Genomic DNA, 27,018 nt, shown 5'->3' with positions numbered 1-27,018 from the left:
TCAGTGAATAAGCTAAGGATCCTCATCCTGAAAACTTGTAGGTTTACTGCTTACACGAAACCCTGGACTTTTATTTAAAATGATATTCTTCCTATAACAATATAAGCAAAAAAGCAAACTTTTTTGTTTTTCCCTGATAAAATATGTCCAAATTGAGCAACTTGTGGACTGTTGAACAAAACCAGAACACTTTAGTTAAAATAAGTTAAGACAGTGGATTAGGAAGGAATATCCCCTATTTCTCCTCCTCACAGCTGGCTTTACCAGCTGAGCTATGTTCTTGCTATGCACTGCAGCCAGGGGGATGTTCAAGATACAGCAGGACCATCCTCCATCCTGGGAAGTGCAGTCTTGTGAGGGAGGTTAAATGACACATCTGTTTGAATATTCTGTGGAGAACAGAACAAAACAACACAGAATAACCAGTAAGTGAACTAGCTTAGCTTCCCATCAGCTAGAGAACCAACAAGCTGGCATAATTTTCTGCATTTCAACCAAGCATTTTGCAGACACATTTGTTGTGTCTTGGGCCTCTATCAGTGAGATATTGCAATTTGTTGTTTTTATTGCTTTTAGAATGAAGTCTTGTAAATTGGTCAATTAGCTCAAATACAAAGCTCTTGGCAGAATTTGCAGCTCTAATGAATGCTTTGATAGTATTGAATGTTATTGCTAAAGAACATATATTTAACCAAAGACACCTGTACAGTCTGTCCATAAATTTTCAGAGCAGAACCTTATTTGTCTGCCTTCTTTATTGAATTTGTAGCTCCAAAAAAAGCTATATTGCTCTGTAAGAACCATAACTGTGAAAGTCTAGTTTCCAATAACTCTATTCTTATGATTTAATAATTTTTTAATGAGTTATATGAACACAAAAACTTCTACTTTATTATACACTGGGGAATCCACACTGACTTTCAACAGTCGTGAGAATGTTTTTTCCTTTACCTGGCTGTGTGCTCTCATGATATCTTTTGAGACCTTTATTTTAATATCAGGTTAGGAAAAAAAAAGTGATCTAAACACTGTGGAAAAGGAAACAAGGAACACTGACCAAGCACAGAAGCATTTCTTCCTTACAAAATTGGGTATAAACGGTTCCATATCTTATCAAAGGGATTGGTTAAATTGATATGACTTATAAAGATTTTTAGTGGAGTAATTTAGTTCTCATGTCCTTATAATTTATTTCACCTTGCAAAACATTTAATTGTCGTTCCATTTTCTCTGGAAGTTTTTAAAAGGAAAGAAGGGAGATACACAATATTAAAATGCCAAGTCTGCCTTTGTCAAAAGTGCCAATGATTTGCCGTGCTGGGAAGTCCTGTGAGGCTGAGTTCTAGATTGAATTAAACTCTGGAAGCATGGCCCGTGTTTTAGTGCTGAGCCATCAGGTGTGAGTGCTTGCCTGGCTGAAAGAGCTTTCATTTGTTACTACTGGCTGGACGTGGTAATCATAAACCTGAAGTAAAGAAAGGCACCGGGTTGAACCGGCATCTCAGATTATTTAGGCTTGTAAAACCCCCAAGTGTTCTGTTGTGTGCAACCTGAAATGTTGATGCATGTGTGAGTGGAAACAGTAACCTTGTACGGCTGCTTTTTGACAGCAGCATGCAGAGCAGGAGGCCAAACATCTGAGGACCAGCTTATTTTGCTCTCTGTAGCTACAGTCACTTCAAAGTTTGGATTAGCTCTTTTCTTCCATGACAGCTATTTCGCTAAAACCAAAGTATTTTGCAAAACACAGCAGTTTCCCTGAAAATGCGATTAATGAGATTCTCAGGTTTAAGAGTGTATCAGAAAGAGAAAGGCACTTACCTGGAAGGAGCTAAGCTCAAATTCAAATGCCTGATTCTCTGAGGGGAGCTGAGTATGGCTCTCTTTTTTCCCAAGGTGAGCTACTAATTTGTAGGTTACAGAAAAAATTCCTATTGGTCTCCTGGAATAGGTTTGGTTTCTTCATGCATGTAATACAGATGATATTGGTTTTGTTCATGTTGGAACAGGCTCTGAAACCTCAGTATATTTCATAAGCTGGAATTTCAGCCAGTCCTAATGCGACCCCCACTTTTACCGGATGCAAAGGTAGATATTGTGATACTGTTTGATAGATTTCTGGTAAGTCCACAGGAAGGTCCAACGAGGAGGAGATAAACAGAAGCTGCAGAGATAGTCATGCTTTACTTGTTCCAATGTCTTGCTCAGATCTAGAAGAAACAGACTGCAGTTATGACGCTTATTCTGACCAAGGGAAATAGAGAAAAATATATACGTAACCAGACTAGGAAAACCAAAAATACCTGTTTAGTTAGTAATGAAAATAAAGGGGTATAACTTGGGGTTTTTTTTTGTACCTAAGTGGATGGCTAGCACCACCCAATCTTTTGTACTGCTATAAAAGCCAAATCAGCTGAAGAGGCCTAAAACAAAGGTGAGGAGTTCACTGAAGACCTACCTGAAGCAAGAGCTCAAAATCAACCCGACAAACCCAGTAACCTGGATGAAACCATTGTGTGCTCAGCTGCTTGGGGAGAGACTCGAGGCAGTTGACATCTGTCTCCAAGAAAGTTTTGCTTATACTGCAGATCTTTCTGTGGTCACTGACTGAGCCTGTCACACAGCATATATGAAACTGCTCACCACAAATAAGCATCCCAAACCCTATCAATTAAACAACAACAACAAAAAACCTGCATGAAATAATGTTTTACTCTATTTCTACTTTTATAGAGTAACAGATCATTATCGTTCATGATAGAGATTCCACTTCATGCCCTGTTTCCATCAGCAAGCATTAATACGTCTGCTAGAACAGCCAAGATACAAACTACCAGAAAAAAATCTAAGTCTGCTCTTGGTTAGGTTCATTGGTATATCTTTATAGATCTCTGTAATATATATAGATCTAAAATATATAGAGATCTATAGAGATCTGTGGAGATCGTACGTAAAACATGAATACTTAATCTAAGATATTCATCTACAGATGACGCTAATTTTCAGCTATATTAGATGGAAACATTAGTGCACATTTAGCAGATTTTAAGAAGAACTTCATGGCTTTTAAAGATGTTTCACCTAGAAATTTTCATATTATATGAGCAAATATCCAGCATAAAGGGAAAAGAAGTGCAAACATGACTGAAGCCATGAAAAGTACAACATCTGTGGGCTTCCTGGTTGAAACAAAACTATCAGTTAGACACTGCAGTGCATCTAGTCTGCAAAAGAGGGGCTACTGTCTCTTGATTTACCAGCACCTATTTGTAAGGCATTAGAGGTCACTCTCATTCTCTCACACACATTCTCTCTCTTTTTCTCGCCTTTCCCCTCGATTCCATGAACTGGTTCTCTTCCATTCAAACTAAAAGATAATATTTACATTGTCTATACTAAATGACACAGAGGCTACAATAGCAGTGGGAACTTTGAGTCACAGGGCAGGGAACGTAAATAAAAGGATATCTTGTTCATACAAAAAAAGAGTGCCATAAATTGCCTTTTAGCTTTTGAAAGACCTTCCCTAGATGTATTATGTATACTTAAAATAACTAGTTCATTCCCAGCTGAGTGACCAAAGCTTCTTGAAAAGAAATGCCTTCATCTTATTGGGTTATTAAAGGTTAAAAAGCTGAATTGTATTTTATTCTAGACATAACTACAAGTCTCAGCATGCAGTGCTTATGTTTCATTGCCTACTGGATACTTTTTGCTATGTAGTCTACACATAATGAAATTATGAGGGCAACGGATTCTACCTCTCAGACATCTGTATATGGATGGGATGAATTACTCCTTAAAAATCCCTCTCCACTGGCTGAGAAAGGAGCCTGTGGGAAGATCTTAGACTCAACACTCAAACTTTTCAATATCTAAAATTAGGAGAGCTAAGTCTCACCCACAGACAGCATGCTGCTTGGCTAACTGGGGCAGGCTTTGTCCTGCAAGACCTTCAGTGCCAACCATCCACATCTGACAAGGTCACCGCCAAAGTTGGCATCGTCTGTAGCTGCCAAGTAAAACAGATTAGAGGGGCTATCCAATTCCATACTTCTGTCCAGATGAATTGTTCTGGAAAGCCCAGTGCAAGCTGCCCAGCAAGACCAGAAAATTTCCATCTTTGATTATTTTCAAGATAAAGCCAACACTGGCCTGAGCTAGTGCTGCTCACAGCCCTGACTAGATGGGCCCCCACAGATTCCTTCCAGACTACAGTTCTGTGGTGTTTTGTGTTGTATTTTTCAATACTGATGACAAAGCAAGTCCAAATAATTAACTCTGGCATAGACATTGGTGATTAGGTTAGATGAATGCCAGCTCTGGTCTTAGGCTGCTTCTGTACACAGTTTGTTCTATTTTGATGACAGAGAAGTGTTCCTGAGGATTTATGGTAACACAGAGTTTTCAGTAGCAATAAATATTAACTCATGGTTGTATTGGTACCAAAATATAGAAAGGTTTCTCGAATTGGATGAATTTAGGACAATCCAAGAAAGGCATTTAGTTTGGATAGTATGAATTCTTCAAAGTGGATATTCACTTGTTTTGATGACTGTGGCAGAATTTAGGATAGGTAGCTTAAACTAGATATCTAACATGTAAATAGCTAAAAATGAGTGATTTATTGCTATCTTGGTAGGTTGGAATTCAACCTTTCTCCTAAAGAATTTTCCGCCTCCTTTTCTTGCTTTCAGATATAACTTGGGAAGTGAAGATTGTATGGCAGATATAGCTGCTTGAAAGATGAAAAAAGATTCTTATTAAGAACAGTTTTATCTGTCCTTTTTATTACAAAAAAAAAAAAAAAGATGGATTTAGAATCAGCCTTTTTACATTTTTCATTATATTTTTAGACCTTACACCATATACTTATGTTATTTGTTGCTTTGTTTGTATGTTTTTCATACTAAACAAAATTATGTTAAGTTTGCATAGAAAACAAGAACATTTCAGGCAAATTAAATCTTTCTCTCTAAAAATTTTTATTGTCAATAAAAGACTGGATGTGATCCTGCTGAATAGGAGCAAGTCTATGGGGTATACCCATGGATAATGAAAGCATTAAGAACAGGATAGTGACATCAACAAATATTTAAGCAGTAGAATGGCGCTAAACCCTGAGCTGCAGAGGAGCATAGTATCAACGACAGAGAAGACTGCTTTGGATTACTGCAAGCAATGTTGTTACTATTTTTGGAGTATTACATATTAAGGATATAGCAGACATATCTGTTTTTCAAAGATTTGATCCATTTAACAGTTCCAGTACATGTAATTATTTCTGGAAAAGTGTTTATTTATTTATTTTTATTTGGGGTTAGCTGCTCCATTATGTTTCACTCCAACTCCTTTCCTGCATAGACAGCTTAAATCTCATTTTAGGGACTTGTGCTGCCAGTCACTATACTATCTGAACACATTCCATGTAAGTTAGAAGACAGCAGTGTACTCCTTTATAGATATTATAGAGGTTCTGGCTCATCTCCCTTTTCAAATATGTAAAGCTCTGTTTGCCATGAGATGTTCTTTAGGGGAAAGAATGAGAATGTTCTGGTTATGATAAAATGTACTCTATCGAATAAAAGGGGCTGGCAAAGTTTCCGAACTGTGGTCAGACTCTGTATTCATTTAATCTCCTCTGAAAGTTCCATGTTTTCTTTCTGCAGTCACACATGAAGAACTAGATCCCCAGCTAGTTTAAGTCAGTATGGTGTCACCAACATCAGCTCTTTTACCCAGAATGATTTGGGTACCACAACACTGGCACACAGAAATCTAGGCAGTACGAGAGCTTCCAGAACTGAACTAGTTCATACAGAATCAGCTTAAGCATCTCTTCGCTGTTCTCCCCACATATCTGTTATTACTTCAGGTGTCGAACCATGTGAAGATGAAATTTTTGACAGCTGAAGTGGTCAGGTCATTGCTGTGCCCAAGTTACTGAAGTTTTCTTCCTAAAGAGAGCAGAGGCATGAAAGGGGCAACCCAGCTGGGTTCAGTAAAGCCAATGCTATACCTGAGTTGGAAATATGAGCAGAGATGGCTTGCTTTTCAGAGATGCCAAGTCTTCTTGGGGAATGAATCACTGATACAGGCTCAACATTCAGCCATATTCCTCAGCTGCCAAAACCCCATCGGGCAATGGTATCCTTCTGTGGAATCAGGTCAACACTGTCTTTCATAGAATCATAGAATCACTACGGTTGGAAAAACCCACAGGATTACCCAGTCCAACCATTCGCCCTTCACCAGTGGTTCTCACTAAACCACGTCCCTCAACACAATGTCCAGATGTTCCTTGAACACCTCCAGGATCGGTGACTCCACCATCTCTCTGGGCAGCCCATTCCAGTGCCTGACCACCCTTTCAGAGAAGTAGTATTTCCTAACATTCAGCCTGAACCTTCCCTGGTGTAGCTTGAAGCCATTCCCTCTAGTCCTATCATTAGTCACATGAGAGAAGATGCCAACTCTAAACTCACTACAACCTCCCTTCAGGTATAGAGAGCAATAAGGTCTTCCCTGAGCCTCCTCTTCTCCAGACTGAACAATCCCAGCTCCTTCAGCCACTCCTCATAAGGCCTGTGCTCCAGACCCCTCACCAGCTTTGTTGCCCATCTCTGAACATTTATGGAACCCTTTCCATAAGGATATGGTATATCCCAAAGCCTATATACATGTCTATCCAACCTACACAATCTCTTCATATATAATAAGAGAGATTCATTCATTTATAGGCTTGCAAGAACTTAAAATCCACTTCAAAGTCTTTGGATAGAGTTATGTACATCTTCTTTTCTGATATTTAAAATAATGTTATATTTCATTTCAAAAATAAAATCTGGATATTTACCATCCTCAGTACTTTCCAAGTTTTTCACTGAAAGCATCACAGAAGGGGAGATAGCAGATATTCAAAGGATCGGTTGCCTAAAGATGTCTAGCGCCAGTTAAATCTCTGCCTGCAAGTTAGTATGGGTCTTCTATAGATATTGAGAACTGCAGGTGATTGTGCTACAGCAGTGTGGAAGGCGTTATGCTTTATTTGAATCAACAGATTTGAGTCCTAAGACTGCTTGCTGAATCTGTATTTGAGTTGCTGGACTAGATCTTATGCAAGTAGTGGTCATAGAAGGTAACCCAGTGATTCCTGCATAGGGCTGGAAACCACATCATGTTTGCTATGTTTGGAGAAGGCCTGGTGTTTAGGAAGACGTTAATTTACCATACCACAATTAGTGAGCAACATGGACAAACTGGAGAATTTGAGCAAGGCTGATGCTGTCTCTTAAGCCTCTTAAGATTTAGGGAAGAAACATACTGTTCAAGAAAACAAGAAGTAATCTTTTCATGGAGATAACAGTAGATCTAGCATGAAGTGTCAGGGATGAAGAGAAATTCTTTCTTGTCACAGAAGAAAACTTCAAGCTTTTGTAGAATTTTTTGACTGTAACCCACCTAATAGTGAGTCCAAAAAGAGGCAAAGTTGAGTGTTTGTTCTCAACTTATATCTAAAATATTATATGACAGATCTCTTAGAAAAAAGATGGAAGGAGGGAAGAGATCTTCACCTGTTTCTTGCTGCAGTTCTACAGACTGACCATTTCTAGTGACTGTTATAGGCAGAGAGCAGCCAGAGATCTGAATGATGGGGAAGAATGCTGCTGCATTTTGGCCCTAAACTGCTGTCTTACAGGAAGGAATACCAGAGTTCTCAGTATTGGATGCTGGGCACTTATTAATTACAACTCTGACCTTTATTTCCTTTTTTGCTTCTTGAATTCTGGAAAGTACATTAATCTATCCTACCATATGGTCCTTAAATTTTCTGGAGGTCATACTGATTTGTAAACATAGCCACTATTTATTGAAGAACCTGTGGCTCACTTCTTCTGAGATGAGACACAGTGTCTCTGAAAAAGGAATGTTAAGGCTAAAAGGGATTGTGTAGCTCCAAAGGATGCTGTAACTAACTCTTAGCAAATGCAAAAATTGATTGCTTTTAATTTCAGATAAAATTGTATTTGTTTCCAAGTTTATACTATTTTTGACATGCTATCAAGTACTTGAATAGATGCAGCACTTTACATATAAAAATTGCAAACCAAAGGAAGGCAGCAATAATTTAACTCAGAAAAAACATAGAATTCTCTATTTCTCACTGAGTTGGCAGAGAAGCCCTCCCATATCCTCAGAAGAAATGAAAACAGATGAAGAAATCCTGTACAGTGCTTTCTCTAGTAGGAAGCAGATCATATTTCTCACATCTGTTACCAACATGGTAGATCAGCTCTGTTCCCATCAGAGAGATGGTCAGGATATCTGTGATTTGAGGTTTTGCTTTTTTAGGAGATATACTTTTCATCTTGTTATGGCTTTTGTTAATTTTGCCACAATTTGATGTTATGAAGGAGCTCCTCCTTTTCTGTCAGTAGTACAAGGTTATTCTATCAGAGTAATATAATACATCACCAGCTTGAATGCTTCAGGCATTAATTTTTTCTTCTGGTAAAATTTAGCCATGTATCTTTACTTCCTGCATTTTTGTGGACATTCAGTCCAATGCTAACGTCAAAAGTAACCATGTTATACTGATATGTTAGGCTTTAAAATCAGATATTGAAAATATCTGAAAGTACAATATTATAATGTTTTATTTCTAGGAATGTTTTTTAATTTCATGAGCTATAAATAATTAGAGTGGCGGAAATGACCTAAACTGCTTATCCATTTTCCAGTTTGCCAGTACACAGCCAGGAGAGAAATAAACAGGTCTTCATGTCTGAATGCCATACAGAAAGAAATTCAAGGATGAAAAGGAAGGGCTACAACAAAACTACAGCTTCACAAATCATAGTAGTTTCAAGAAAGCACAGTCTAAATCACTCCAGAAATGTGAAAGTCTTTGTTGAATCGAAAGGATCTATCCCTTTCTATTGGAAGATTTGGAAACATTAATTATATTGAGCTTTGCAAATCTCCAAGATGGAAATTGCCAGAATAAGTCCTTATGCCTTACACCCTTGTGAATATCATATTCTAGTAAAATGTCATTACTGGCTTCTACTTCAACCAAAGGTTTAGAGAACTGAACAATATAATATTTAGTCATAATACGTAAGGCAGTGATTAGAAGGGACCCTAAAGGGCTTGCATAATAAACTAAGCAGTCAATACTGAAATCTTCTCCATTCTAAAATTACTTGAGAAAAGAGAGAAATTGTATAAAATACATGCAAGGAAACCAGGACATCACTAAAAAGTACCTACAACTGTAATTTTTGCTCTGTGAGCTGCCTGCTATATGGCTGAAGACCGTAGGGCGTACCAGTGGAGTAACACAGAGCAATAATGAATAAGCTCAGATTGCTGAGCGCCAGCCAGTAGTTAAGGAAAACTAAAATATTCAGAATGCACATCTTAAAACAAAAATTCACAGTGTTGAAAATCAGGGATACCTCTGACAGCCTACACTTACCTGAGAAATGTCATGCAAGGAGATGAATCAAACTCTCCAGAGTCTGAAGGGTGAAAATCTGCCATTTTCTCTACAGAAATGCTCCCTAAGTACTCCAGGATGCATCATCAGTTAAAGCTAAATTTGGCATAGGATATATAGGAGACCAAAGAGTGTAAAGCATGTTTCTTTTGGATCGCCTGAGAAATTCAGTCTCTCAGAAGAATAGAAGACTTGAAATGAATGTTCCAGAAATACAAAAAGTATATATAGAAGAAGACAAAGCAGGCAGTAGGTATAAAAATTATACCTTGCTTGTGAAAGGCATACAGACAAAAATGTACAGTGATGTCTGTGCAATTTATTAGGTGAATGCTGTTTCTACTGGGACAAAAGACGAGAGTGTCCAGTTCAAGGTAAAGAATCATCAGGGCTTTCAATTCTGACTCAGAACACCACAGAAGGGATAAAACTATTCATTCTTCCAAGGGATTAAAAAAAAAAAATCTGAGAACCTTACTTTGTTTCTTACCTTGTGGATGTCAAATGCTTTTTTAATTATGATGTTCTTTCTACTACAGTTAGTATTGTTAGCAGATGCTTTTGCTCAAAAATCAAGACTATTGGAACCCAATATGTTTCCTAAACTAGCTGTGTTTTTCCTCAAAGAGAGTTCTGATCTAACTGGCATGTGTATTAAAAGGATTTCCTGTTCTAAATATGCTGATTTCCACAACCATTGTGACTATATGTAACATATGTCTCCAAAAGCACAGTATCCTCAGTCACCAATGCTCCAGAGCTTATACTGTGAAAGCTCAAAGATCTCATACAGTTTCTAAATTTCACTCTTAACTTCTGAGTTCAGTGGGATTTAAAGGCATTTATGACCTTTCATGGCATGCTCAGTATGTTGGAGAATCAGGCCCTTAACTTTTGCCACAGGAAAGTATTCAGAATATCACTTTCTGGATTTTGTCATTCAGAATGTCTTTAGAACTGGCGTAACAATTGAAAGAAATTTCAAAACATCTGGAAGGCATCACATTTCATATCAGTGGTACCTGCTAGGTTTAGGTAGAAAAGTTCAAAATAATGTCTTTTTAAAACATATTTATTTATTTATTTATGCTGCCCCTGAAGAAAATATGTTGATACACACATAGCAAAGTTCTTAAAAGTGTTCCCATTCCAACCAGATCTGAAAAAAAAAAAAAAACAGTAGAAGGATTTAAAATTGTTATGATGGCCTTGGACTTGTTATAGGAGGGCCAGATTGGAGATAGTAGGATATATAGAAGGCAAAAGAACTAAGACTTGCATGAAAACTGGAGTTTTAACAAGAGCTATTATGTGGAATATGAAATATCACATCCATATGCTCAGGAAACCACGTGTTGAACAGAAGGAATGGTAGACTATCAAAGCAATGACATAAAATTTGTTAGGCTTGGCAAAGCAAGTCAGAATCAGTACAGTAAACAGAACACTCAAATGCTTAAATAACCTTGAAGAAATGTTGTAACTGCAAACAATGTTTTCCTCTTAATTAAAGAAGAAAAATGTGGGGACAATTGTTAGGCCGTATTATGTTTCAGGTGTTTTTTTTTAATTGAAGGTACTCAGCATTACAACATTGTTTTTTCTATAGAAAATACCACACTCTCATGAAAATACTACCACTTGTTAAATGCTGCATGAAGCATACCTGCACTTTGTAATCTGAAAGTAAAAACAAGTGCAGCCTAACAGCAGCAAATTGCTGATGAATGGAAGTGCTTTGTGTGTACTTTCACAGTATCATTTCATATCGAAATATCACGCCTTATCTACAGAAATAGCTCGTTCCTTGCAGTGCAGGAAGCTTCATGTCTCTTCTAGAACTTCTGAGGACAATGTGTCATCTTTAAACTCTTTATATTTTCAGATATTACACTAAGTCACGCTAACCAGTATTCTGAGTCAAAAGTTTAAGTTGATACTTTTGCTTTTGCTTTAATGTAAACAGAAGCAAATATCATTTATGTATTCCAGACAGATGTTACCAAAAAACAAACAAACAACAACAAAAAGCCAACCCTGAGAAATTACTTAATCAGCTTCCACAGTCTTTTATCATTTACACTAATAGTACGTGACTCTACAAATTACTACTAGTATATACAAGTAGATATTGCCTCTGAGCCTTAGGAGGGCAGTCCTGCAAGCTGCAGCACGTAGGATGTATTGCACACTTCTAAAGCCAACAGCCTTGTGAGAAACCATCTAGACGTTCTTGTTTTGGCTTGTGAGGAATTTAGTGCTCAAGCTGCAGCAATTTACAGTTGCTAAACTATACAACTTGTTTTTAGCTTCCTGCCCATGTGTTAAGATAGCAAATCACACAGGAATCAGCCAACAAGAGCACATTTATAAGCAAAAAAAAGTCCAACAGACTGTTTTTCCAGTAAATCACAGTGACAATCTGACAAAAGAAATTGATGAAATTGTAACATTTCTTCCAGTTTTACAGTGATGATTCAGCACTGGGACTCAACTCCAAAGGTCCAAAGCATCTTTTTTGTACCAGAAAAGAAGCCCCAAATAGAAAGGTGTTGATGGTAATGCGTTCTTCATTTTCAGTGAGAACAGAAAACATATATATATATATTGGGTATGATTTGATTTTGAAGGGACAGAATGGAGGAATTCCATCCCTCCCAATGAAGAAGTATATCCCATAGGTGATCTGTACTGTGAGATCCTGTTAAGAAACATATCTCAAGCACTGGCAAGTTAACTATCTGGGTGTATCTGAAAGGAGACAGGGCAGATCCAGAGTGGTTTCTCTGTGCAATATTTCATCATGAAAACAGGGCTCCGTACTATGCAGGCTTCTGTGTGAGCCTCTCACACAGACTGTCTTTACTTACCCCAGGAGACTGGGCACATACAAACAGCAGTCTGGTAGGAAACTTGCATTTCCTCCTGCCTTAATCAGTGACTGTCCATAACCAAAATGTATTTTGGAACAGCTGCCCCAGTTACCTTAAAAGTTAATGTGCTCTCTTTTCCCCATCAAAATTACAGTGACATCTGACATCCCTCTAGGGCTTCACTGATATTTGCAGCCCACATGGACACATGTCTCCTCATGAGAATGAGGGTTTCCTTGCTCACCCCCAAAGAAAAGGGAGAGAAAGAGGGAGAGGGGAAAGGGCTCCATTGGGATTAGGAAAGTGAGAAGGAAGTCAAGAGGAATAAGAGAGAGTTTCATGTCTAAGCCTAAAGCATTTCAAATGAGATTAAGGCTTCAGTTCAATAACTGGAGCACAGCTTTTTCTTCCTAAATTAAAATTGGCAAGTGTGTAATGAAGACTAATTGCATATTTTGCATGTTAAAAGCATTGTTTTATTTATAAGATTTACTTATTTATTATGCTCTAGAATCAAGATTTTTGGAAGCAGATATTTAACAGACACACCTGTTCAGTAAGGATGAATTTTGACGCATAATGCAGATCAGTGATGGCAGTGACCCGCAGCCTCTTTTGTTCATTGTCTTTCTCCTTTGCAGGAGGGTAATAACCTTGCTTTGTTTTGGAAGTCATTAATGGTAGTACCATTTCCAGCAAAGGACGATTAAAAATATTCAGATCTTCAAACAAAGAAAACTCCTGTAGTCCCACTACTTACTATAATTTAAATTACTGGACACTTTAAGCTTATAAAATTACTTTAAAGTATATGGTTTTGTTTGGAGAGGAGGTTTATCCCAAAAACTAGATGTTTCATTTGCTAGGTTGCCCTGGAAACTCCTTCTTGTTCTTGATCCCAAGACCACAGGTTAAATCACAGCACAACTTGAAGCAGACTGCGAAGGCAGAAGCTCATTCCTGCCTGTCTTCTGCTTTACTGAGGAATAACCCAATTCTGGGATCCAAAGGAATAACTGCTATAGACTGTATAGATATAAGCAAATCAATTGTGTGGTATGTGGTTTCATGCCCACTCACATGCTGGGAAATTGCGAGCTTTCCATCACCTTATCACTATTTATCAGTGCAAGGAAGACTGACTCCAAAGCCAGAATAAAGCCTCAAATGTTTGCCCAATTTTTGCTGTGCTTTGAGTAAAGACTGGAAATTAATCTGCAAGTCTGAGCCAGACAGTGAAGCCAAAGACTAAAAGAACGTTGAGCATGGTGAATCACTCAGGGTGTTCAAAGGGAAGCTCTTCCCCAGTTTACCCATGCTGGGGTCAGTTATGCTTCCTGTAGGGTTTTTAAATGCTAGCCTGCTGCTGGCTTTTAGCCAGGCCTAATGCTGGCGCCAAGGAGACTCACCATTTTATCAGGCTTGCCTCTGTTACGTGAACATTTAATTGTTTGTGGGATATTCTTAGAACACAGAAATGATAGATCTTTCTGGCATTCAAATGAATTCATTCATTTGATTTATTTGTTTTCCCTAATAGTACAAGAGATTTCAGTTGAATATTTATTTGGAAGAGCTTGGTATATAAAGAAATGTGAAGAAAAACAAATGTTTTTGTTCCATTCAGATTAGCTGGCTACAGTGCACATGGAGAATTCACAGCCCATGTAGACACAGAAGAAAAGCCAGTATAAATGTTTGCTTTACAATATTCAATAAGAAGTGCTAGGGGCATAACTTGTTCCTAGGGAAAACTGTCTGAGCTCTGCTTTCTGTGTTAGCCACAAGCCTCACAATGCTTTCTGTTCTTCGGACTCATTGTCTTCCTTTGACTTTTGTATATAGATGCCCTGATTAGTAGTGGGATACCACTCCAAGGCATGCAGAACAGAGTTGTACTGGTGTATGTTTTTTTTTGTTTTGATTTGTTTTGTTTTGTTTTGAGAGAGAGAGAACAGAGATTCAGCAAGCTGTGTGCAGATGGCCTGCATGCCTGATTTCTGGACTTCAGTACCATAATGTTTACATTAAAGAGGGCAACGACTAATTAAAGCTTTCTACTCTCCATAGCATTCTATTTGGATCTGGACACAAAAGGGAGAGAGAATATGAGAGAGAATGAACATAGTAAGATAAAATAGGTTCCTGCAGTTCCTTTTTTTCTTATAGTTACTATAGTTCAGTCTATCCAAATTAGATGTTGGGATTACTCTCCATTAGCTACATAGGACTGATGGTCTTGGCGAGATTATACTTTCAAGTACTACTTGAAAATACTGCTTGAAAGTACTGCTGCTGTCCTGAAAGAAGATGTCATCATGGTAGTGGTAAGAACTAAAGGATGACCTTAAGATGGCCAGCTGTTGTAGAGGCAGTGTAGCAAATTGTCCACTATCATGCAGTCAAGTTTGTGACCTAATAGAAAGCTATTCTATGATCTCCTAGGTTTGGCTGTAGAGTTGTCACAAAAAGGAGCAACCCAAACCTAATCTTTTGGACATGTGCTGTGATGTGGGAGACCGGGACACACTGCTAGTTTAAATGCCATCATTTACACTAGCAATAGGCAGGAAAGGGAATAGGATGATGTATCCCTCTTCTCCATTGTATATCGTGCCTGATCTATCTTTCTGCTAATGTTTCTTTCTGCGAAATGCTGAAATGCAGTGATGGAGCATATGAAGGCTCAAGAGCAGTACAGATTTCTTCAGTATATAGATATGTTTCAATTTAGCTGGTTTTGTTTTTAAATATTTCAGATAAAAAATACTAGCACAAAAGCAAAAATATCAGTTTTATTCTAAAAAATCAACTTCTCAGTCTTATGCGTGTAGATGTGAAAATATTTTCCAATACACTTCACACCTGGAAAATATAGCATCATAAAACATAAATGACTTTTAATCCAAGAACGACATTTGAATCTTCCCATGTTGATAAAACTGAAAAAGTTCATTTGGACTTCACATTAATGACATTTCAACAGTATCAGAATGAAATATGTCTGTTTTCATACCTAATATTTTTTTAGACATTATGTTCCACAACATTTTTTAATGATTTAATGGTTCTGTCAGTTGAAGACAGAAATTCCATTTTGTAACTAGCTCTTGTTTTTTAGGAAAGCTGGAAAAAATGATCATGGAAGACTCAAAAAACAGAAAACCAATAAAATTTAGTATTTCTTAATATTTGGATTTTATACCAGTGCCATGAATGTTGGTGGCCCGATACCGTGGTTTGGCAGTCCTGCTTTCATTGAAATCCCAAATATTTTTCAGTTCAGCTGTGTTCTCAGACATTTGTGCCTATGAAAAATGTGCATATGAATGAGGTATCTGTGCACAGATGAGCCCATTTGTTCCTCATTATCCGTTATTATTTGTTATTCAGTCACTTATGAATATCAACACATTTTGGAAACTTGTACCGTTTCAGAAATGCTATATAAATAGACTTGACCAGTCCTCAAACTAAATCTCAAATACTTATTGTGATAAAAACTGTAACTTTTGCTGCCCCAGAACTAGAAGAAAAGGCACCATGGTTATAGCAATGGAGAAACGAGGGAAGTGAAGTGACTCACCTGACGCACTGCAGTAGGTTAGTGATGGACTCCTGTATCTTCCTGTATCCACTTCAGCCTTGAATTCCAAGGATTCTCTGTTCCTCTGGCAGTGTTAATGCACTGAAATGCTTTCATGACCTTTTCCTTGTACTTGTCCAAAAAGAGTAACTGTTGACTTATGCTGCTAGACTCATATGGGGCAGATTAATTTCTAAGCTGTGATTTTTCACAACTGAAATATCCTTCGAGTAGCAGAGGAATGGAAATAACTGTTATTATAGTGCATATGCTAAAGGAAAAAAGATTTTATTAAAGACTTTCTTAAAATATATACAGAACTCTTCTGGCCTACTTACTGATATTTATTATAGTTTCTCTGTTGTTGCATCTGTATCTTCTGACTCCTATTTCTTCCACATTATTCCATACTATTTCTTCCATGATAGCAAACTTTACAGAACTTGCTACAAACTGTCTCCCTATGGACCAATCACAATTAAAATTGTTACTAATTATAGCCTACAGTTATGGATATGTGGAACCAAGCTAAAAATGATATGCCCTGTGACTTTAAATATTTTCTCTTTGTAAATACTATTAACTTCTAAGACACTACAGCCAAATAATGTGTAAGGATCTGTTATTATAATAAGTTTGCATAAATATTTGTTTTTAAAGTTTTATAATTTTCTAGGCAAGTTTTGGAATAACACAGTGTAAAATTGAGCTAAATGTTACTGACCTTAAACTGAATAAGAAATGAAATTACCCCTTCACATCAGACCTGCTACTTCAATGCGCTTTTGATGAGATGACAGCTGAGAGTTTTGAGAAGGGTTCTGCATGCTGTCACTTTGACATCAGGGCTAATCTTTTCAGACTATTGGCAAAATGAGTCGGCTGTAATCAGGCTGATGTTTAAAATTTACATAATTCATTACACAGTTGTCTTCTGGTTTGGATTTGGTTGAGAAAAGCAAGTAGGCACCATTGAAAAAAAAGGATTTTCATACTGGTCTGCCAGGAGACCCACAGGATCAAAATCTGGCTTTTCAAGTGATAAAAATCATATGGAATCTGGTGAGAGTTTACAATTTTCATGTTGGCAATATTCAGTTTGTTTCCATTAGAGAGGGTAGAGGCTGTCTTTCTTTTTTTTTTTTTCTCCTTCTTGCTAGTATGCTACAGCATTCACACCTGCCAGAAAATGTCAGAATGTTTATTCCAAGAATAAAAATGTGGGCATGTGTCCGCCTCCCAAAATAAATAGTGCAGCAGATATATTCTGTAGCACCTCCAATACTCACAGGTTAGAGTTAGTCACTCTTCCTGTAAGAGGGTGGCCATCAATCACTGTCAGAGGGAGCCTTGACTTTGGAATGGAGAACAGGGATACATGGATCATTGGACAAGGAACACAAGGAAACAGTAGGGAAGATATGCCTCTTCATGTGTAAATGGCAGCACAATAAACTCCCCAGAGCATGTGGGATTGAGGAAAGAAAAACTGCAGTATGGCGAGTTTGTTGGTTTGCCAAACAAATTATCTCTCAGTCAGAAACTTCTCTTCCCACAAGACCAAAGGGTGAATATTTTCATAGTAAATAATAATTTAAAAAGTCATTAAATTTTTGTTCCTGCCAGTAGAACATATTCATCTGCATTGATTTACTGGAAAAAGGGAAATCTTTGTTCTATTCTGAAGTGGTACAATTTTAAGATGGCAAATGCATAAGAAACACCAGAAGTGATATTCAGGGACTAATTTAGTCTGTCAAACTTGCTCTTTTCAAATAAATTCTAATAAACTGGTCTACTTTCAAAATCTTCTATTTACATGATCTGAAACTAAACTAGAACATGTCATGAGAGCTTTACAGGGAAACGGTAATCTTTACATTGTCCTTAAAGCACTGGAATAAGAACTGGCTAAATTTCTGGCTCTGTCATAGACTCCTTGGGTAACCCTGGCAAGTTATCTAATCTCTCCTTGCTTCAGAATTTACTGAGAAAAAAATACTCTCTTTGAACTTGTTGCTTTATGAGGCAGGTAGAAACATGTCAGTTTTGGGCTTCCTCTCTGGTCAGAGCAGGGGAATAAGAATCTCCTTCAGCAGTTAATGTAGTCCAGCTATGATCTGAAGGGCCCTTTGTCAGCATCTCTTTTTATGCATTCACACCCAAAGAAAATTTCCAATTTGACATTTGACTTATCATGTTGCTCCAAACATCATTTTTTTCCCCCATTCAGTTATGATCTCCTTCAGAACAGTTGTTCACTGCTTTCTTCTTTGTGTTTCATGGCTGCAGTCATCTTCATAAGAACCACTGCAAGACAAAAATCCTCTCACACATGACCTCTTCTAAATACAGGACAATGATACCCTGCCCATGGCCCTGGGATCCCCATGGCCAGTTGTTAAAGAACTCCTGTAAATGTCTGACATTTGATGAAGTCAGGTAGACAAGATGACTGACTATCCACGCATTAGCTCTCCCCACAGTTTTGAAAGTTCTTCATTGTCCTCACAGGCATCCAAAATCAGAAGTACAGAAACAATACATTTCCCTCTTCTGAAGGCTTTTCCATGTCTACAATCATTGCAAATTTGATGTTTCATCCTTTTTTTTCTGTAATCTATTTTACAAGATGTTTTAAACAATGCTTTGGTCAAAGTACTGTCAGTATCAGTGCCTCAACTTCCTGAACGACATCTAAGATGATGAGCTGAAAACAAGCAGGAAACTTTTGGCTGCCAATCAGCTGCTTATTCACCCAGCATCAATGCCCTCCATTCTCTACAAAAACATTTTTTGAAACAAGAAATCTTGTAAAAGACCAAAATATTATGAACAAAGCATAATCCAAGAACAGATGGAAAGCTGTGCCAGAAAATATAATTGCAATATTCACGCTATTTATATATTTAATTATGTTGAATTAAATATAATTGAAATTTTAAAAAACAACTGTTCTGTTTGCAAATGATGGTTCAGCAAACTGCACCCATTAAATCTGTAGTCTTTCTACAGAAGGGATCTATTTCAACAAAAGGAATGAAACATATCCAGTACGTTTGGTCAAGGCACTGTCTGAAGAAGTGCAAGAATTTGTTTCAAACTCCTAATATGACTGCAAACTAGAGGGATTTGGAACTACAACACACATCCTGTCTGTTGCTCCAGTACCATACTGTTTTCTGTCTTGCTGTCTTTATTTTCTGTTTCTCCTCTTCAATCCATTGAACCTTAGTGAATCTTGACCCAAATTTGCATTTCTATCAATTTCCCTTGCTTTCTACACCCCTAGAAACCCCACAAATGTGACAGATTAACAGGTTCTCTAAGAATAAATAAAGGAATGATGTCAAAGTAAGAAACTTAACGTACTCTAAACAAAATTGTCCATTTCCTTGCACTGTGAGTCAAAGGCAGGGAAAATGCATCGCCTTCCAGTACTCCACAGTGATTGGTTTATTGAGTGCTTTCCCATCTACTAGGTATAGTTTTTTAAAGGTACAGCAACATCTGAGCAAGGAAGCTAGAAATGTCTCACCAAAAAAAAAAAAAAAAAAAAAAAGACTTTTAGCTTTCTTAAATGCACGTAAGGATAAGTACCTCATCAAAAACCACAGAGTTTTGTAAGTCTATGGAAAATGCTTCTGGTCTTCAAAATCTCTGAATTTATCATTTATTTCTCAGCATGAAGTGTAACCACTGAAACATACATTCACAGAATATCATACAGTGTGATTCCTAGTGGAGATTTGCTTGCTTGCAGCCTATGAATTAACATTATGACAAATGTGTGTACCCAGAAAACAAACAGCTGGCAGAAAAAGCCAAGTAGTTGTTGGCCAAGGCAACTGTTAGTCTAAATGCAACAACTATCTGGCTAAATATTTAAAGTTTCATTTATTACATAGTAAACATATTACATATAAAATATTAACTTCATTCTACGAATGTTCAACGAACTCTTCGAATTTCTTTGAGAAATTTCACGACAGGAATTTCAATTTATGTAAGATTCTTGATGCTATAGGCTAGTTAAAAGGCTTTGATTTTGTCTTTCTCCTAGTTGATTCTAACAAAATAAAGAATCTCACATGATATTTGGCACTTCATAATGCAAAAGGCCATGCATGAAATGTTCTGATAAGTTATCAAGAATGATGTGAAGTTTTGGGACAAAATGAGAGCAGATGATAAGCTGAGGTAAGCAGTAACGACTTCAGAGTTTAGCGGATAAAAAAAAATATGCCAGTCAAATATGGGTTTGAAGTTTTGCTTTCAAAATTATTTTTTTTACTTCAGTCATCTAATACAGAAACAGATTGATTCTTTGAAATTAAATTAGGCAAGCTGTTAATGATGACTAATAGCTTTGCATAATTTGAAATATGTAGAGGGCTCCATTGATCTGTGCAAGCTGTACTTGGGTTGGCATCAGGGCTGAAGAGAGATTTCTCTGTACCATTTTCTATCCTCCTTATCTGTAACCTAATTGAAAGCCATGAGAGCCTCAGAAAGTTATAGCAACCCAGGAATATGCATCATTGCTCTTTTACTCAGCTCTGTTATACATCTTAGCCATGCTTTCATATTTTGCTCACAAAGGAACATGGCTGTCCTCTCCACCCAGTGAAACATTCTCATTTCACTGACAGATCCCCTTCTCATGCCTTGCTGGAGAAAATCTTGTTACACCATGAGAGCCAAGAGTCAGAATCTTCCCTGTGGGTTTTATGCTTCAAGAGGTGTGTTTATGGAATGGGACCTGAGGCTACAGGCAGAAGAATGAGGGGAAAGCTCATGTTGCCCATTCTGGGCTGCATTAGGCAGCTTCTTAAAGGAGTGGGTTCCAGATAGCATGAGCAAACTTCAGTCAGGGTGGCCAAGGCCTTGCTTTCCCTCATCCTGGTAGCCCATTCCCATGTTCTCCTCTCCAGTGGTGTGGGCAGACATCAAGACTTCCCAGGAAGCTTATTCAAAACAGAAAACTAATCAGATTTTTTTTTCCCCTGGGTTGATTTTTGGCTGAACTAACTCACCACCTACCAGACATGAGGGAGAAAGAACAGGAATGTACAGCTGGAGGTGGAGGTGGGACTTGCCACACCACAGACTTCGATCAGCTTAAAATGCTGTTGAACTGCACTCCTGAGGGTCATTTGCAGCCTAGTTTCTCTATATAAAAGTAAAAGAGTCACCAGAGAGCAGTATGCTTTGCGTGAGGTGAGTTGGAGCACCTAGGTTAACTGCCTCCAGTCAGCAGTGTGACCTCCCATGTAGAAATACGCTGTTATGCACTAATGATGCTCTGGACACACTTGGGTGACTGGTGGGTTGGAGCTTTTCCCCAGTGTTTATTGATTTAGCAAACATAAGGAAAGGAGTTCCAAATCTGGCAGTTATTAGTGAACCTTTGCTCTAGCCTGCTTGTGAACATTTAGCGTTCTGAAGCATTTTCAAAAGAGCCCATTTCAACACAGTTTGATTTCACTCAGTTACCCTCTTTGCACAGGGTTACCTCACCAGTAACATCTCAACCTCCTCCATTCTGTTTTCTTACTAGCAGCAACACTTCTGTGTTAAAATACAACTGAGTCCAGCCACTCACATGTCTCAGTTTCAATCATGTAACTTTGTGTCCGAGTAAGGAAAGTAACCTCTCCCCAGTCTGCTGATGTACTTGCTGGAAAAATAAACTCTTCCAGCAGTGTGTGAGTTGTGCTTCCTATCCGAATCACTGAGGAAGACTCAGTTGCTCTCTAGTGATCACATAGAGATAATACAGAAACTAAATTCTAAAACAGACATACAAATTAAGCACTTGGACAAAATGAGCATCATTTTTCTTTATCTGCAGTGTGAACAAGGGCTGTACCCGCATACAGCCAGGCGGGATAAACTTCTGTATTGTTCACTTTAAGATCATCCCATCTCTAAAGCATACATCTGATGCAGTGTAGATAGGTAAAAGATTGAGAAATAGCTGGATCCCTTTCTGGCCATAAACCAGCACCATTATTCAGCTTGAATGAAGCTGGTCTTGGTTTACATTGAGGTAAGCGAGAGGAAAATCAGACAGTGCAAGTGAAGCAAGCATTTGGAGAAACTTTTGCTGAACTACAGAAATTTTGTAGATGAACTCAGTTCCTGAAAATGCAAGTTACTGCTCTATTTTTTCAAAGGTCCTCTAGATTTATGACCACAAAGGAGTGTTCATGTACTTATTTCTGGAGAACAGTGACATCTAGTGAGCATCCTGACCAGTACTAAGCATTCCCTGGGGTCCTCTTTAAGACTGAGCCAAGTGTTTGGGTTTAGTTCGCTCTTCTGCTGTTTGTACATTGCAGTTCCTCAAATCTCAACTGCATGTGCTCCTATTCTCTGACAAGGTCAAATATCTATTGAGCAAAGTAGCTGTGACCCAGGATGGTAAGGGAGTGGGGCAACTTCGAAGTGGAGACTAAAGCACAGTGAGTAAAATCACACCACCAGCACCCACAGCTGGGCATTTCATTAGCACCTGACCTTTAAAAGCTGGAGAAGTGATCTTCCAGCTGTGTCATAAATAACCATTATATACAGTTCCATCTGTCCAGGCTGTAGCCATGTGTTTTATTATATAAATATGTATGTATATTATTATTATTAAAAGTATTGGACCAGATTCAGCAGTGTTTTTTTAGGTAGTTTAAGCATAAGGAAATAGTTTTTCTACATCTACACCACTTTAAAAGGCAGAATCCTCTTACACCTAAATTATCAAGAGACTACTTTTCTCTGCCAGCATCTGAAGTAACTCAGCAATAATGACAGGAAAGTCTGAACTGCTTGAAAACCAAAGGTGATTAAATTTTTATATTATACACTATGTAGACCCTAAAACTATAGGATGAGAAAATTATTGCACGAGTGCCTTGAATAGTACTCGAATGGATGAAATCCCCACTGTAATGTGAGTTCTGATTGTTTCCTGTGTCATGGCATTTACATGGAGTTTTTTTCTTTCTTTTTTTCCTTTTCCTCACTGCAAATGCTGAAAGTGTGCACGCACCTGAGGAAAAGTTGTGCAAATATTTCAAATGTCAGTAATAGATACTGAAGGCTACTCCACTGCATCATGGCTCTTCTCATTTTATCTCAGGCAAAAGTGTAGTGTGCGATACACAGATGCTGCATCTTAATGGGTGAGCACAACAGGACCAAAGTCTTCCGACAAATATAATCTTGATGTCTTTTGTGTCTTTGACTTTTCTACTGTAACATCTCTGTAACACCGTGACAGTCAAACATGTCTCTAGAAACTTTCCTAATCTCTACCAGGCAGGTACACTGAATTTTGCAGAAGGCAGCTGTTGAGCCTAGGTACAGGCTTAACTTCTAAGAAGACCCTGCTGAATGCCCTAACCCTGCTATCACCAAGGCAGGCACTGTCTTTCAAATACTGTTTGACCCCTCTTGAATTTCCTGCAGAGATCTACTGAAGAGTTGAATGTAATGAGGGAAAGAGCTACAACATGTGAGTGGAAACATGATTATGTGGTGGTGGGGTTAATGGGAGAAGCCACAGCAATGAGATAAAAAGGGCTTGCATGACAGGGAGAAAAACTGATTTCCCCCTTTACACCACATCTGTTGAGTGTTTTAAGAATAAAGCTGCAGCAGTTAAGAAATTTTGTCAATAGACAGAATTGTGCTTTGCTGTTTCCTTCCTCTCTCCTGAGACATGTATTTTAGCTTCTCAGAGAGTACATAAAGCACTGAATTTCTAACGCTGATGTTAAGCATCCAAGAGAGGGTTTCAAAATCAGATGAGAGGTCTGGCATAGGATTGTATCAAAATCAGACAAAACCAGAATAGTAAGGCTGTATTTTGCCATTCTCAGCTGGTTTAAAAGTATGTAGAACTTACTAATGGACTATAAACAATGAGGTATTTGGCTGGGCTGTGTTAGTGTAAACATGATGTTTCAATTGAAACCCTCTATATCAGATTATTTTCCTCTTCAGTTTGCATTCTATAAATAACTTGGAATGGAATAGATTCCCAGGAGTCATCAACAAGTTGAAATTGTTACACTGACAACATCCTCTCTGACCTGAGCCACTTTGAGCATTATGGGCTATTTTCCTTCTCAGAGTACCAGCTGCTGGAGGATGAGTGATGCATTTTGCCTGTGGCTTAATAGCTATTTTCTGGTTGTAAAGTGTAGTGAAAAACAGTATCGATTCAGAAATTGTCATTAGTAAAATTACAGTGTTAAATCTTTCCTACTTTGTTAGAGTTTTTCTCAATTTGAAAAAAAAAAAAAAGTATTTGTGATTATTTTTATACCAGTGATGACCGAGTAAGGCAAAAACATGTATTTTTGGGTTAGGTTTGGGGGATTTATTTTAAACAGGGAAATGCTGTGTATAAATGCAGGAATTCTGTGCCCTTTCTTAGCTGAGGATCATTTTCAAGTGTTAGAAGATAAAATACATTATCCACAAAACACTAAACATTTTTTTAAAGACCCAAAACACAAATTTACAATTCTTCAACTCTTCATGCTCTTTCCCTTTCCGCTAGAAGGTGGAAAGCATATAAAAGACTTTGTGCTTTGTGTACAGTATTTTGCCATGAATATTTAATTATGTTTTGGAAGCAGTTTATGTACTGGTGTACAAGTAGCTATAATGTGAAAACACAACTGAGAAAAGATTAAACCACCAGTGCATGCCACTGGAAAGAGCAAGACCTGTCTCAGAAGATTGTTGTTAGATAATGGCATGATCTTTATTTGAAGAAAATAAATCATACATCACAGTTGACTGTTAGAAAAACTCTAGACTTTAAAAGAAGAAAAGACTAATCTCTTTAGAAACAAAAGAAGAAGAGAGTGATGTCACAGTAGAAAAGGTGGACATAGCTTTATTCTACTGTCACATGATGGAAATATGTCAAGAGTGCATTAGGGGGTGTCTGTACACAGTAAGAAGCCCACACTTCTTGGTCTGATAAATACACAGGCTCACCCATTTCTGAAGTTATAAAACTTTTTTCTGAAGTTATAAAAAAATGAGTTTAAAAACAAGTAGCAGAAGAAATTATTTGTTCCCATTCTCAAGTTTACTGTAATTTTAATAGTTGGTCCATGGTCTTCTATAAGTAAATAATAACTAGGTTCATGGAAGAGACTGGCAAAGCAAAGAAACTACAACACACCACTTGGGAATAATGATTTTCTTTTCATGCATGTTTCTGTAATGTGATGACAAGACTGCACTGCCAAAGACAAAATGGTAAAGCACTGCCAAGACATTTGATTGATATGTCTACTTTAAAGATCCTACCAGAATATTGATTTACTATTTCAATTAAAATACTGTGGGGAAAATAGAACAGTAGAAAGACTTACTTTATAAGACAACTGGTACACATTTATATGATTATTATTTTTGACAGCTACCCAGATGATTTATTTTTATGAAATGACTTTCCAGATATTCAAAGAGTTGAAATTTCTATCCATTGATCATCTGTAATTCTACAGGTTAGGTTATATGTCATATATTATGCAGGTCTGATCAGTCCTCAGATGGAATAGATGATCCTCTTAATAAGCTACTTTCATTACCTATGCTGCGACTTGGAAGAAGTAAATATTCTGGACTCCATATGGGTAGACCACACTCAGTGATGTAGCCTTCTTTAAAGCTTTTACACACACACGCGTACTCACACACACACACACACAAAAACATAAATGAGTAGAATGAAAATGGAATAGCCATTACTTTTGTTTGTACTGCTTTTAATTTTTCTTTTCTTTTTTATTCGCTTAAAAAGTCATGGTTAATAAGCATAATTATTTTCTTTCTTTAATCACTGTGTCCCCTAGGAGTTGGTAGGGCAGCCCATGAAACTAGAAAAGCAGGACTGGACTCCATAAAATGGCATTAAGAAAAACAATTACTAAATGTTGGCCTCTATTAACTGCAGAGGGGAGCTCTGTTTATTTTTTTGTTTGGATGAAATTACTTGCTGCTCAGCAAATTGAAACGTGTTTTTTTCAACCCACATAGAATCTGGCATTCTTATCCAAACTACAGTGCTTACTTTGATGTCCAGAGACCTTCAAGCTTCTATTGCCATCTCCTCCTGTTTCCCTCAACACAGTTTGTCTCTCTTCTTGTATTTTTCCCCCCTCAACCACTGTACTCCGGTTTATCTTTTTGCAGCCAAACTGCATCAACATATCACATTGCTAATACCTGCCTCTCCACTCATATCTATTTCCATGTTTCCATTGGAGCTTCTCCCTTCCAGTGCTCCGGTGCTAGGAGCAGGTATAGAAAAATGTTCTCTGCTTTCCATTCTGCTGCTTGTGATTCTTTGCTGCTAAGAGCAGTTACAAAAGTCTGCTCACCTTTGCAGTGAAATACAGACATCCAGCCAACAACCAGGACTGCAGTATACATAGGGCAGATTGTACTTCGAGAGAATCTAGCCTCCAGCTGAAAACAACCAGCAGCCACCACTTCCAGAAACCCTCAAGTACATGTTTTGCATGTACTTACAGCTTTGATGAAGACAGAACAATTTTCTGTGATAACAACAATAGCAATATCCTACCATCAGAATGGCTTTTAGCTTTGATCAAAAGTTTGGCAATGTTAGACATTGTAATACCTTTCTGGTGGCTACCTCTTGGCAAAAACAGGTTTTTTTAGACTTCTTTCCCACATTGCCATTATGCTCAGTATGAGCATGGGTTCATGGCTGCTCTAGAATTGTTTAATCACAGGTTAGGAACAGTGGCATTGGTAAGGTTGGGAACAACAACGTGATGTTTATTGTCTGGTGGAGAGCTGCCTAAGGGAGAAAACTAAACTGTCTTAAACTAAGAGAGGGGAGATTTAGCTTAGATAGTAGGAGGAAGTTTTTCTCAGAGGGTGGTGACGCACTGGAACAGGTTGCCCAAGGAGGCTGTGGGTGCCCCATCCCTGGAGGCATTCAAGGCCAGGCTGGATGTGGCTCTGGGCAGCCTGGTCTGGTGGACGGTGACCCTGCACATAGC

The 27,018-nt window shown here is 37.8% G+C and overlaps 1 long non-coding RNA gene across 1 annotated transcript in view; it reads right to left on the bottom strand.

Annotated features, from left to right (window-relative positions):
• LOC121109496 overlaps positions 1-19,489 on the bottom strand; it is a 33,971-nt gene extending 14,482 nt beyond the window's left edge. Inside the window, exons 1-2 of the long non-coding RNA XR_005849130.1 lie at positions 15,962-19,489; positions 1,822-2,210 (exon numbers count right to left, since the gene is read on the bottom strand). This is a non-coding gene — a long non-coding RNA (uncharacterized LOC121109496). The remainder of the gene's footprint in view (positions 1-1,821; positions 2,211-15,961) is intronic.
• Positions 19,490-27,018: the final 7,529 nt, after the last annotated feature.

This window comes from Gallus gallus, chromosome 1 (genome assembly GCF_016699485.2).
Source record: "Gallus gallus isolate bGalGal1 chromosome 1, bGalGal1.mat.broiler.GRCg7b, whole genome shotgun sequence".
In the NCBI taxonomy this organism is placed as follows: domain Eukaryota; kingdom Metazoa; phylum Chordata; class Aves; order Galliformes; family Phasianidae; genus Gallus; species Gallus gallus.
Note: the sequence above shows the minus strand (reverse complement) of the source record. Positions and strands in the feature narration are given on the sequence as shown.